Source organism: Hordeum vulgare, chromosome 6H (assembly GCF_904849725.1).
Source record: "Hordeum vulgare subsp. vulgare chromosome 6H, MorexV3_pseudomolecules_assembly, whole genome shotgun sequence".
In the NCBI taxonomy this organism is placed as follows: domain Eukaryota; kingdom Viridiplantae; phylum Streptophyta; class Magnoliopsida; order Poales; family Poaceae; genus Hordeum; species Hordeum vulgare.
In genome coordinates, this window is record NC_058523.1 from 136,281,666 (window position 1) to 136,294,141 (window position 12,476).

Sequence of the window (12,476 nt, forward strand, 5' to 3'; positions counted from 1 at the left end):
TTAAATTTGCACAATTTATTTAGAAGTTGTGGTGACATATAAATTTTCCTAGCAAATACTAGTATGGTGGAGTTGTCCGTAACCCTGGGCTATTGAATTGACATGCATGCATGGAACCAACCCGCATGTTGATTTGAGGTGTAAGATGAATGGGTGGACCAGATATACATTGTGCGGGCACCGGATAGTTAGTTAGGAAACATTCATCCTCATCTCCTGATGCACCTTACCTCGATCGCCTGACCCTGCATGACCCAGACATCAATCACATGCAGGGAGGGGCGTGTCATGCAGCAATGGCTCGCCCCGAGCTAGAGCAAGCCAAGCCAGAGCCACCTCCCTACACAACATGTGACTCAGTCACTGAGGTGCCGGTGGACTCGCATGCGTCAAGCACCCTGAAGCCATCCTCGTCCCCGACTTGTCATGGGCGCCAAACCTGGCCCCGATGCGACCTCGCCCTCGACGCCCTCGTCAGTACGCCGTGCCAAACCTGGTCCGGATGCGACCTCGCCAGTGTTGGAACCTCCTTTCTCCGCATCGCCTACTCCTACTTCATCTCCGGTTTTGCCACCGCCATTGGTTGCTCTGCGACGTGTGCACATGCGTAGCCAGACTACTAGAGTAGTATTTTTTAATCAAAGCAGCACATGGATGGCATTGTTGCATGGCTAGCTGCAGGTACGGTGCTCCAACGGCTGAGCCAACTCATTTTCAGACAGCAATGGGCATACCTCACTGCCGAGCGAGTAAATTGCCAAAAACTACCACAATTCGTGCAACCGTGTCTAGTAGCTACCATAATACGATTTTGTGTGAAAAACTACCAAAATCTTCCTAATCAGTGACAAAAAACGACCAAAAGTTTTAACTGCCCGATTTAGCTCTTTTAACCATTTTTCTGGCAAGGCTGGCCCACATGTCAGGTGCCAGCATGGCCCCGCGTATTTCATGGAACAACTTTAGCGTGAGCCACAACGGAGCCGACAAGCCGCTGCTAGACCGGGGAGGCAACGGGCGGTGCGGCCAGCGCGGGGTTCGTCGTGGCGTTGGCGGCCTCCGCGGGCCTCGCGGCGTTCTACGGCGTGCTGTTCATTCTGTCAGTCGTGACGCGGGGCGTGGGCGGCGGCGTGGTCCAGGAGGCGGTGTTCCTTGCACTGCAGTGCGCGGCGCACCTCGCGGGCGCCGCCCTGGTAGGGCACGAGAAGCGGTTCCGCGCGGCGACGCACCCGCTCGCGCTCCGCCTCTTCTGTCTCGCCGCGTCGGCGCTCATTGCGCTGCTCGGAGGAGACGTACACCGTGGACCTTCTACGATGACCCAGAGGTGGCGTACACAATGGACCATCCCATCACCGGATGGGACGAGAAGCGCACCCAGTGGCTCCGCGCGGACCCGGAGCTGGCCGACGGCGGCGAGGGAAGCATCCTGATGGTGTCCGGTTTGCAGTCGGTGCCATGCCGCTCCCTGACATGGAATTCCGCCTCTCGCTGCACCGGTACCGTGGCACAACCTCGTCGTCAATGGCTGGCCGCGCAGAGCCCGTCGTGGACAGGCCTCAACGTCGGCGTGTTCGTCGTGCGCACCTGCCAGTGGTCGCTCGACTTCATGGACGTCTGGGCCGCCATGGGGCCCGACTTGCCGGGCTATGAGCGGTGGGGCGCCGTGCTCACGTCCACTGATACGTCCATTTTGCATCATGTTTTGACGTTGATATTTATCGCTTCTTTGGCTGTTATTTCACTTCAAGGTACTATTCTTATGCCTTCTCTCTTATTTTGCAAGGTTTACATGAAGAGGGAGAATACCGGCAACTGGAATTCTGGCCTGAAAGTGGAGCAAAGTTGAGATACCTATTCTGTGCAACTCCAAACACCGTGAAAATCAACGGAGATTTTTTCCCAATATAAAAAAAAATATTGGGCCGAAGAAGTACCGGAGGAGGGCAAGGGGGTGGCCACAAGCCTGCACGGCGCGACCACCCCTTAGGCCGCGCCATGGGGGCTTGTGGGCACCCTGTTGGCCCACTTGCCCCCCTCTTTTGCTATATGGAGGGTTTTGTCCAGAAAAAAAACCAGAAGGGAGCTTTTTCGTGGTTTCGTCGCCGCCACGAGGCGGAACTTGAGCAGAACCAGTCTAGAGCTCCGGCAGGACGATCCTGCAGGGGAAACTTCCCTCCTGGAGGGGGAAATTCTCTCCATTGTCATCACCAACACTCCTCTCATCGGAGGTGACTCATCACCATCAACATCTTCATCAGCACCATCTCATCTCCAAACCCTAGTTCATCTCTTGTAACCAATCTCCGTCTCGCGACTCCGATTGGTACTTGTAAGGTTGCTAGTAGTGTTGATTACTCTTTGTAGTTGATGCTAGTTGGATTACTTGGTGGAAGAGTTTATGTTCAGATCCTTGATGCTACTCATTATACCTCTGATCATGATTATGATTATGCTTTGTGAGTAGTTACTTTTGTTCCCGAGGACATGGGATAAGTCATGCTAATAATAGTCATGTGAATTTGGTATCCGTTTAGTATTTTGATATGTTGTATGTTGTTTTTTTCCTTTAGTGGTGTTATGTGAACGTCGACTACATAACACTTCACCATTATTTGGGCCTAGAGGAAGGCATTGGGAAGTAGTAAGTAGATGATCGGTTGCTAGAGTGACAGAAGCTTAAACCCTAGTTTATGCGTTACTTCGTAAGCGGGCTGATTTGGATCCACTAGTTTAATGCTATGGTTAGACTTTGTCTTAATTCTTCTTTCGTAGTTGAGGATGCTTGCGAGAGGGGTTAATAATAAGTGGGATTCTTGTCCAAGTAAGGGCAGTACCCAAGCACCGGTCCACCCACATATCAAACTATTAAAGTAACGGACGCGAATCATATGAACATGATGAAAACTAGCATGACAGAAATTCCCGTGTGTCCTCGGGAGCGTTTTTCCTCCTATAAAACTTTGTCCAGGCTTGTCCCTTGCTACAAAAGGGATTGGGCCACTTTGCTGCACTGTTGCTACTTTTTTTACTTGTTGCTTGCTACGAATCATCTCACCACACAATCACTTGTTACCGACAATTTTAGTGCTTGCAGATTTTTCCTTGCTGAAAACCACTTGTCAGATCCTTCTGGTCCTCGTTGGGTTCGACACTCTTACTTATCGAAAGGACTACGATTGATCCCCTATACTTGTGGGTCATCGAGACTGTTTTCTGGCGCCGTTGCCGGGGAGTGAAGCACCTTTGGTAAGTGGAACTTGGTAAGGAAACATTCATATAGTGTGCTGAAATTTCTTGTCACTTGTCACTATGGATACTAATCCTTTGAGGGGCTTGTTCAGGGTATCTTCACCTCGAACGAAAGCACAAAGAGTTGCTCCTCAAGTTGCTGCACCTATTGAAAATATTTGCTTTGAATTTCCTTCAGGTATGCTTGAGAAACTACTGGCTAATCCTTTTACAGGAGATGGAACATCACATGCAGACTTGCATCTGATCTATGTAGATGAGGTTTGTGGTTTATTTAAGCTTGCAGGTGTGCCCGAGGATGAGGTTAAGGAGACGGTATTTAGTTTATCTTTGAAGGATAAGGCGTTGACATGGTATAGGCTATGTGATGATACTGGATCATGGGACTACAATCGGTTGAAATTGGAATTTCATCAAAAGTTTTATCCTATGCATTTAGTACATCGTGATCGGAATTATATTTATAATTTTTGGCCTCGTGACAGAGAAAGCATCGCTCAAGCTTGGGGGAGGCTTAAATCAATGCTATATTCATGCCCCAACCATGAGCTCTCAAGAGAAATTATCATTCAGAACTTCTATGCTCGGCTTTCTCATGATGATCGCACCATGCTTGAAACTTCTTGTACCGGTTCTTTTATGAAGAGAGATATTGACTTCAAGTGGATTTATTGGAGAGAATTAAATGCAATTCTGAAGATTGGGAGCTTGAAGAAGGTAAGGAGTTAGGTATGAATTTCACTTTTGATTGCGTTAAATCCTTTGTTGAGACAAATACTTTTTGTGACTTTAGCGCTAAGTATGGACTTGACTCTGAGATAGTAGCTTCATTGTGTGAATCTTTTGCTGCTCTTATTGATCTCCCCAAAGAGAAGTGGTTTAAATTTCATCCCCCTTTAGAAGTCAATGTAGTTAAACCCACTCCAGTTGAAGAGAAGGTCATTGCTTATAATGATCCTGTGGTTCCCAGTGCTTACATTGAGAAACCACCTTTCCCTGTTAGGATAAAGGATCATTCCAAAGCTTCAACTGTGATACGTAGAGGCTATATTAGAACACCTACACCCCATGAGCAAATTAGAGTTGAACCTAGCATTGCTATTATCAAAGATCTTCTGTCTGAAGAAGTTGAGGGACATAATATTCACTTTTGTGAAGATGCTGCTAGAATAGCTAAACCTCACGTTAGAGACAAACATAGGCCTGTTGTTGGCTTGCTTGTGGTTTCTGTTAAGATAGGAGATCATTGTTATCATGGTTTATGTGACTTGGGTGCTAGTGTTAGTGCAATACCTCAATCCTTATACGATGAAGTCAAAGATGAGATTGTACTTGTTGAGATAGAACCTATAGATGTCACTATCCAGCTTGCCAATAGAGATACTATCTTCCTTGTGGGAATTGTTAGGGATGTTGAAGTCTTGTGTGGTAAAACGAAGTATCCTGCTAATTTCCTCGTTCTTGCTACCGCACAAGATAGCTTTTGTCCCATCATATTTGGCAGACCCTTTCTCAATACCGTCAATGCTCATATTGATTGTGAGAAGCAAACTGTCATTGTTGGCTTTGAAGGAGTGTCACATGAGTTCAATTTCTCTAAGTTCAGTAGACAACCTCATGAAAAGGAGTTGCCTAGTAGGGATGAAATTATTGCATTAGCTTCTATTGTCATGCCTCCTACTGATCCCTTAGAGCAATACTTGCTTGAGCATGAAAATGATATGCATATGGATGAAAGGGATGAGATAGATAGAGCTGTCTTAGAACAATATCCTATCCTTAAGAATAACTTGCCTGTTGAACTGCTTGGGGATCGTCCCCCACCAAAGGGTGATCCTGTGTTCGAGCTTAAACAGTTGCCTGATACTCTTAAGTACGCCTACCTTGATGAAAAGGAGATATATCCTGTTATTTTTAGTGCTAGATTCTCAGAGCATGAAGAGAAGAAGTTACTAAAAACTCTGAGGAAGCAGCGTGCTTCTATAGGATATACTCTTGATGATCTTAAGGGCATTAGTCCCACTCTATGCCAGCACAAGATCAAAACTGATCTTGAATCCAAACCAGTTGCTGATCATCAAAGGAGATTGAATCCTAAGATGAAAGAAGTAGTGAGGAAAGAAATACTAAAGCTCCTGGAAGCGGGTATTATCTATCCTGTTGCTCATAGCGATTGGGTGAGTCCGGTGCATTGCGTTCCTAAGAAAGGAGGAATCACCGTTGTCCCTAATGATAAGGATGAGTTGATCCCACAGAGGATTATTACTGGCTATAGGATGGTGATTGATTTTAGGAAGTTGAATAAGGCCACTAGGAAAGATCATTACTCTTTGCCTTTTATCGACCAAATGCCAGAAAGACTATCCAAACACACACACTTTTGCTTTCTAGACGATTATTCTGGTTTCTCCCAAATACCAATTGCACAATCTGATCAGGAGAAAACCACTTTCACCTGCCCTTTCGGTAACTTTGCTTATAGACGTATGCCTTTTGGCTTATGTAATGCACCTGCCACCTTTCAAAGATGTATGATGGCTATATTCTCTGACTTTTGTGAGAACATTGTTGAGGTTTTCATGGATGACTTATCCATTTACGGGTCTTCCTTTGATGATTGCCTCAGCAACCTTGATCGAGTCTTACAGAGATGTAAAGACACCAATCTTGTCTTGAATTGGGAGAAGTGCCACTTTGTGGTTAATGAAGGCATCGTCTTAGGACATAAAATTTCCGAAAGAGGTATTGAAGTCGATAAAGCTAAGGTTGATGCAATCGAGAAAATTCCATACCCCACAGATATCAGAGGGATAAGAAGTTTCCTTGGTCATGCTGGTTTCTATAGAAGGTTCATCAAAGACTTCTCTAAGATTTCTAGGCCTCTTACCAATCTCTTGCAAAAGGATATTCCTTTTGTTTTTGACGATGATTGTGAGGAAGCCTTCGAAATACTTAAGAGGGCTTTGATAACTGCTCCTATTGTTCAACCACCTGATTGGAACCTACCTTTTGAGATCATGTGTGACGCTAGTGATTATGCTGTTGGTGTTGTTCTAGGGCAAAGAGTTGATAAGAAGTTGAATGTTATTCACTACGCTAGTAAAACTCTAGACAGTGCCCAGAGAAACTATGCCACTACACAGAAGGAATTTATAGCAGTCGTGTTTGCATGTGAAAAGTTCAGGTCTTACATACTTGATTCCAAAGGCATTATTCACACTGATCACGCTGCTATTAAGTACCTCATGGAGAAGAAGGACGCTAAACCTAGACTTATCAGATGGGTTCTCTTGCTACAAGAATTTGATCTGCACGTTGTTGACAGAAAGGGTGCTGATAACCCAGTAGCAGATAACTTGTCTAGGTTGGAGAACGTTCTTGATGACCCACAACCTATTGATGATAGCTTTCCCGATGAGCAATTGAATGTCATCAATGCTTCATGTAGTGCACCGTGGTATGCTGATTATGCAAACTATATCGTGGCCAAATACATACCACCTAGTTTCACGTACCAGCAAAAGAAGAAGTTCTTCTTTGACTTGAGACACTACTTTTGGGATGATCCTCACCTTTGTAAGGAAGGAGTAGATGGGGTTACTAGACGTTGTGTACCTGAACATGAACAGGGACATATCCTGCAGAAGTGTCACTCCGAGGCCTACGGAGGACACCATGCGGGAGATAGAACTGGACAGAAGGTATTGCAATCAGGTTTCTATTGACCCACTCTCTTCAAGGATGCCCGTAAGTTTGTCTTGTCGTGTGACGAATGTCAAAGAATAGGTAATATTAGCAAACGTCAGGAAATGCCTATGAACTATTCACTTTTCATTGAACCATTTGATGTCTGGGGCTTTGATTATGTGGGACCTTTTCCAAAATCCAACGGGTATACGCATATCTTAGTTTCTGTTGATTACGTCACTAAGTGGGTAGAAGCTATCCCCACTAGTAGTGCTGATCACAACACCTCTATCAAGATGCTGAAAGAAGTTATCTTCCCTAGATTTGGAGTCCCTAGTATCTAATGACCGACGGTGGTTCACACTTCATTCATGGTGCTTTCCGTAAAATGCTTGCTAAGTACGATGTCAACCATAGAATTGTGTCTCCCTACCACCCTCAGTCCAGTGGTCAAGTAGAGCTAAGCAACAAAGAGATTAAACTAATTCTACAAAAGACTGTCAATAGGTCTAGAAAGAATTGGTCTAAGAAGCTCGACGATGCACAGTGGGCATATAGAACTGCCTATAAGAATCCCATGGGCATGTCTCCATACAAAATGGTGTATGGGAAAGCATGTCACTTACCTCTTGAGCTAGAGCATAAAGCTTATTGGGCAATCAAAGAGCTCAACTTTGATTTCAAACTTGCCGGTGAGAAGAGGTTATTTGACATTAGCTCGCTTGATGAGTGGAGAACTCAAGCATATGACAATGCCAAGCTTTTCAAAGAGAAGGTTAAGAGGTGGCATGATAAGAGGATACAAAAGCGTGAGTTCAATGTAGGTGATTATGTTTTGCTATATAACTCTCGTTTAAGATTCTTTGCAGGCAAGCTTCTCTCTTAATGGGAAGGTCCCTATGTTGTTGAGGAAGTATATCGCTCCGGTGCTATCAAGATCAACAACATGGAAGGTAATTGTCCGAGAGTTGTAAATGGGTAGAGAATAAATCATTATATCTCTGGTACTCCCATAAATATTGAAAGCAATATCATCAATACCATAACTCCGGAAGAATACCTAAGGGACATTTATCAGCGTGTTTCAGACTCCAAAAACAAAGAGGTATGAGATTCGGTAAGAAAACAGAGTCCAAAACTCTTCCAATAGGAATTTTTCTCCGTTTTGGAATACTTGAAAAAATATAAAAATTGGAAGTAGTCCAGAAAGTGCGCGAGAAGGCGACAAGCCTGCACGGCGCGGGCCCACCCCCTTGCCGCGTCGTGAGGGCTTGTGACCACCTCGTGCGCCTCCCAGATTCCATTTTCATGCAGGGGACTCCTTCTGGTCTGGAAAAAAAATCATTATATATACTTTCGTTTGGTTTGACCCCGTATCATGCAGATTTCCTGTGTTTTTTGTTTCGAGCCTATTTCTGTTGCAGATCTAGATCGCCATGACTGCCCGAAAAGCTCCTAAGGACAAGGTCTTCGAGAAGGTCATGAATACCTACCTCACAGAAGTGCTGCAACACCCTCAATCTATTGAGATCCGTGAGGGGATGTTGCACATCCATGATGTTGAGGGGCCTAAGAAGACCGGAAGTGTGGAGACGAGGCTCGAAGCAATGGAGCAACAAGTCTTCAAGTGCCAAGGGATGGTGGAGCGTGGACTCAACGTCAACCACATGATGATCACAAAGTTCACCAACAAGCACAAGATGGATGCCAATGACATTGGGAAGCACCTCTCCAGGCTCTATGACATGGTTGATCAACTCCAGGGCCAGATCTATGACCTGCAGAGCCAAAACTGTGAGTATGAGTATAGATTTAAATCAATACGGTTGGCTGCAGATTTGAGGATTCCGGTGACTCGTTCATCCTTCCATGATGGAGCACCTATGCCTTGGAAGACGGAGGATCAAACTCATGTTGCAACAACTCCACCATCAGCACCGAAGGAAGACAACTGAGCATTGGTATGGGCAATCCCCTTGGCTTGTGCCAAGCTTGGGGGAGTTGCCCCGGTATCGTATCACCATCACATCTTTTGCCTTTACCTTTGTTTTTAGTTTTCCTTTTCAGTTTTCTCTTTTTCTAGTTGAGTAAAGTCTTAGTGTTTTAGTCTTGAGTTTTGCTTTGTGTCACCCCCGATGTATTCTTGCTCGTGAGCCATATAATAAAGAGTGTCTTAGTTGAAGGGCTTTGCCTCTTGCCATGATCAAAAGAGCAAGAATAGAACAAAAGAATGAAAGATCATGTAATGATCTTATGGGAAGTGATGGCTTCACATATAAAAAGAATGAGGACTGAAACTTGTTAAGGGTAGGCAAATGTAGACCTTGGTCATGGTTGCAATTAATAGGAAGTGATAAAGAAGGAGAGGTTCACATATAAATATATCATCTTTGACACCATCTACGATTGTGAACACTCACTAAACTATTGCATGCCTAGAAGTAGATGTTGGACAAGGAAGACAACGTAATGGATTGTGTTTGCTTGGCTCTGAACAATGCTATATGATTAGAGATCCCTTGGCATGTGATGATTGCTTCCACCTCATATTAGCCAGAACTCCCGCACCAAGTAGAGATACTACTTGTGCATCCATAAACCTTCAAACCAGTTTTGCCATGAGTGCCCACCATACCTACCTATGGATTGAATAAGATCCCTCAAGTAAGTTGTCATCGGTGCAAGCAATAAAAATTGCTCTCTAATATGTATGATCTATTAGTGTGTGGAAAATAAGCTTTATACAAACCTGTGATGAGGAAGACATAAAAGCGACAGACTGCATAATAAAGTTCTTTATCACAGTGGGCAATATAAAGTGACATTCCTCCGCACTAAGAGGACACGCATCCAAACCTCAAAAGCGCATGACAACCTCCGATTCCCTCTGCGAAGGGCCTATCTTGTACCTTTACTTTTTGCCCTTGAAAGAGTCATGGTGATCTTTACCAATTCCCTATTTTTCCTTTGTCTTGGCTACCGTCACATGCTTGGGAAAGATCTATATTCATATGTCAACTTGGAGGTAAGTATCCATGAATTATTATTGTTGACATTACCCTTGAGGTAAGCAGTTGGGAGGCAAAACTATAAGCCCCTATCTTTCTCTGTGTCCAGCTGAAACTTTGATCTCATGAGTACCACGTGAGTTGTAGAAATTGTAGAGAACGAAAGAATGATTGAGTATGTGGATTTGCTTTAGAAGCTCTTATTTGACTCTTTCTGATGTTGTGATAAATTTCAATTGCTTCAATGACTAAAGGCTATCTGTTGTTACTTCTCGGTAAGGTTCTTGATCCATGCTTTACTTTGTGAAGAAATTATCACTTTAGCATGAGAGATTATATGTTGGTATGCTGTTCTGATCATGATCATGATGCATGCATGTTTGTATCTTGTTTTGTCGACACCTCTATCCCTAAACATGTGGGCATATTTAGTGAGCTAGGCTTTCGTTTGAGGACAAGCGAGGTCTAAGGTTGGGGGAGTTGATACGTCCATTTTGCATCATGTTTTCACGTTGATATTTATCGCTTCTTCGGCTGTTATTTCAGTTCAAGGTACTATTCTTATGCCTTCTCTCTTATTTTGCAAGGTTTACATGAAGAGGGAGAATACCGGCAACTGGAATTCTGGCCTGAAAGTGGAGCAAAGTTGAGATACCTATTCTGTGCAACTCCAAACGCCGTGAAAATCAACGGAGATTTTTCCCAATATATAAAAAATATTGGGCCGAAGAAGTACCGGAGGAGGGCAAGGGGGTGGCCACAAGCCTGCACGGCGCGGCCACCCCTTAGGCCGCGCCATGGGGGCTTGTGGGCACCCTGTTGGCCCACTTGCCCCCCTCTTTTTCTATATGGAGGGTTTCGTCCAGAAAAAAAATCAGAAGGGAGCTTTTTCGTGGTTTCGCCGCCGCCACGAGGCGGAACTTGAGCAGAACCAGTCTAGAGCTCCGGCAGGACGATCCTGCCGGGGAAACTTCCCTCCCGGAGGGGGAAATCATCGCCATCGTCATCACCAACACTCCTCTCATCGGAGGGGACTCGTCACCATCAACATCTTCATCAGCGCCATCTCATGTCCAAACCGTAGTTCATCTCTTGTAACCAATCTCCGTCTCGCGACTCCGATTGGTACTTGTAAGGTTGCTAGTAGTGTTGATTACTCTTTGTAGTTGATGCTAGTTGGATTACTTGGTGGAAGAGTTTATGTTCAGATCCTTGATGCTACTCATTACACCTCTAATCATGATTATGATTATGCTTTGTGAGTAGTTACTTTTGTTCCTGGGGACATGGGATAAGTCATGCTAATAATAGTCATGTGAATTTGGTATTCGTTCAGTATTTTGATATGTTGTATGTTGTTTTTTCTTTAGTGGTGTTATGTGAACGTCGACTACATAACACTTCACCATTATTTGGGCCTAGAGGAAGGCATTGGGAAGTAGTAAGTAGATGATGGGTTGCTAGAGTGACAGAAGCTTAAACCCTAGTTTATGCGTTACTTCGTAAGGGGCTGATTTGGATCCACTAGTTTAATGCTATGGTTAGACTTTGTCTTAATTCTTATTTCGTAGTTGCGATGCTTGCGAGAGGGGTTAATCATAAGTGGTATGCTTGTCCAAGTAAGGGCAGTACCCAAGCGCCGGTCCAGCCACATATCAAACTATCAAAGTAACGAACGCGAGTCATATGAACATGATGAAAACTAGCATGACAGAAATTCCCGTGTGTCCTCGGGAGCGTTTTTCCTCCTATAAGACTCTGTCCAGGCTTGTCCCTTGCTACAAAAGGGATTGGTCCACTTTTCTGCACCATTGCTACTTTTGTTACTTGTTGCTTGCTATGAATCATCTCACCACACAATCACTTGTTACCGACAATTTCAATGCTTGCAGATTTTTCCTTGCTGAAAACCACTTGTCACATCCTTCTGCTCCTCGTTGGGTTTGACACTATTACTTATCAAAAGGACTACGATTGATCCCCTATACTTGTGGGTCATCATCCACGTTCAGGGACAAGTTGTTCAACGAGTCGGACGACCAGTCGGTGCTGGTGTACATGCTGCAGCACAAGTGCAGCCCGTGGCGGGGCAAGGTGTTCCTGGAGAACATCTACTACTTCCAGGGTTACTGGGTGGAGATCGTGGGGCGGCTCGGTGGCTTTGCAGCGCGGTACGAGGCAATGGAGTGGCGGGCGCCAGCGGCGGCACTGCTGCGAAGGCGGCATGCGGTGAGCTGGGAGCACGAGGGGTACGCGCACGCGAGGGAGGCGACGCTGGCGGGCGTGGGGCTCACGGAGAGCGGTGTCAACGGGTGGAGGCGTCCGTTCGTGACACACTTCACGGGGTGCCAGCCATGCAGCGGCGACCGGAACCGGGACTACTCCGGGGACAGCTGTGAGCGCCTCGGCGAGCACGTTGAACTGCCGGGTTGTCCTGCGAATTCGTAGCGACGGCAGGAGCCGGAACACCTCGAGCGCCTGGTTCACGAACCCCGAGCCGGCGAGGTGGGAGACGACGACGGTGTAGGTGCG

General features: G+C 45.4%; 1 pseudogene; it reads left to right on the plus strand.

Annotated features, from left to right (window-relative positions):
* The first annotated feature begins 1,455 nt into the window (after nt 1–1,455).
* LOC123405222 lies at nt 1,456–12,392 on the plus strand (annotated as a pseudogene).
* Nucleotides 12,393–12,476: the final 84 nt, after the last annotated feature.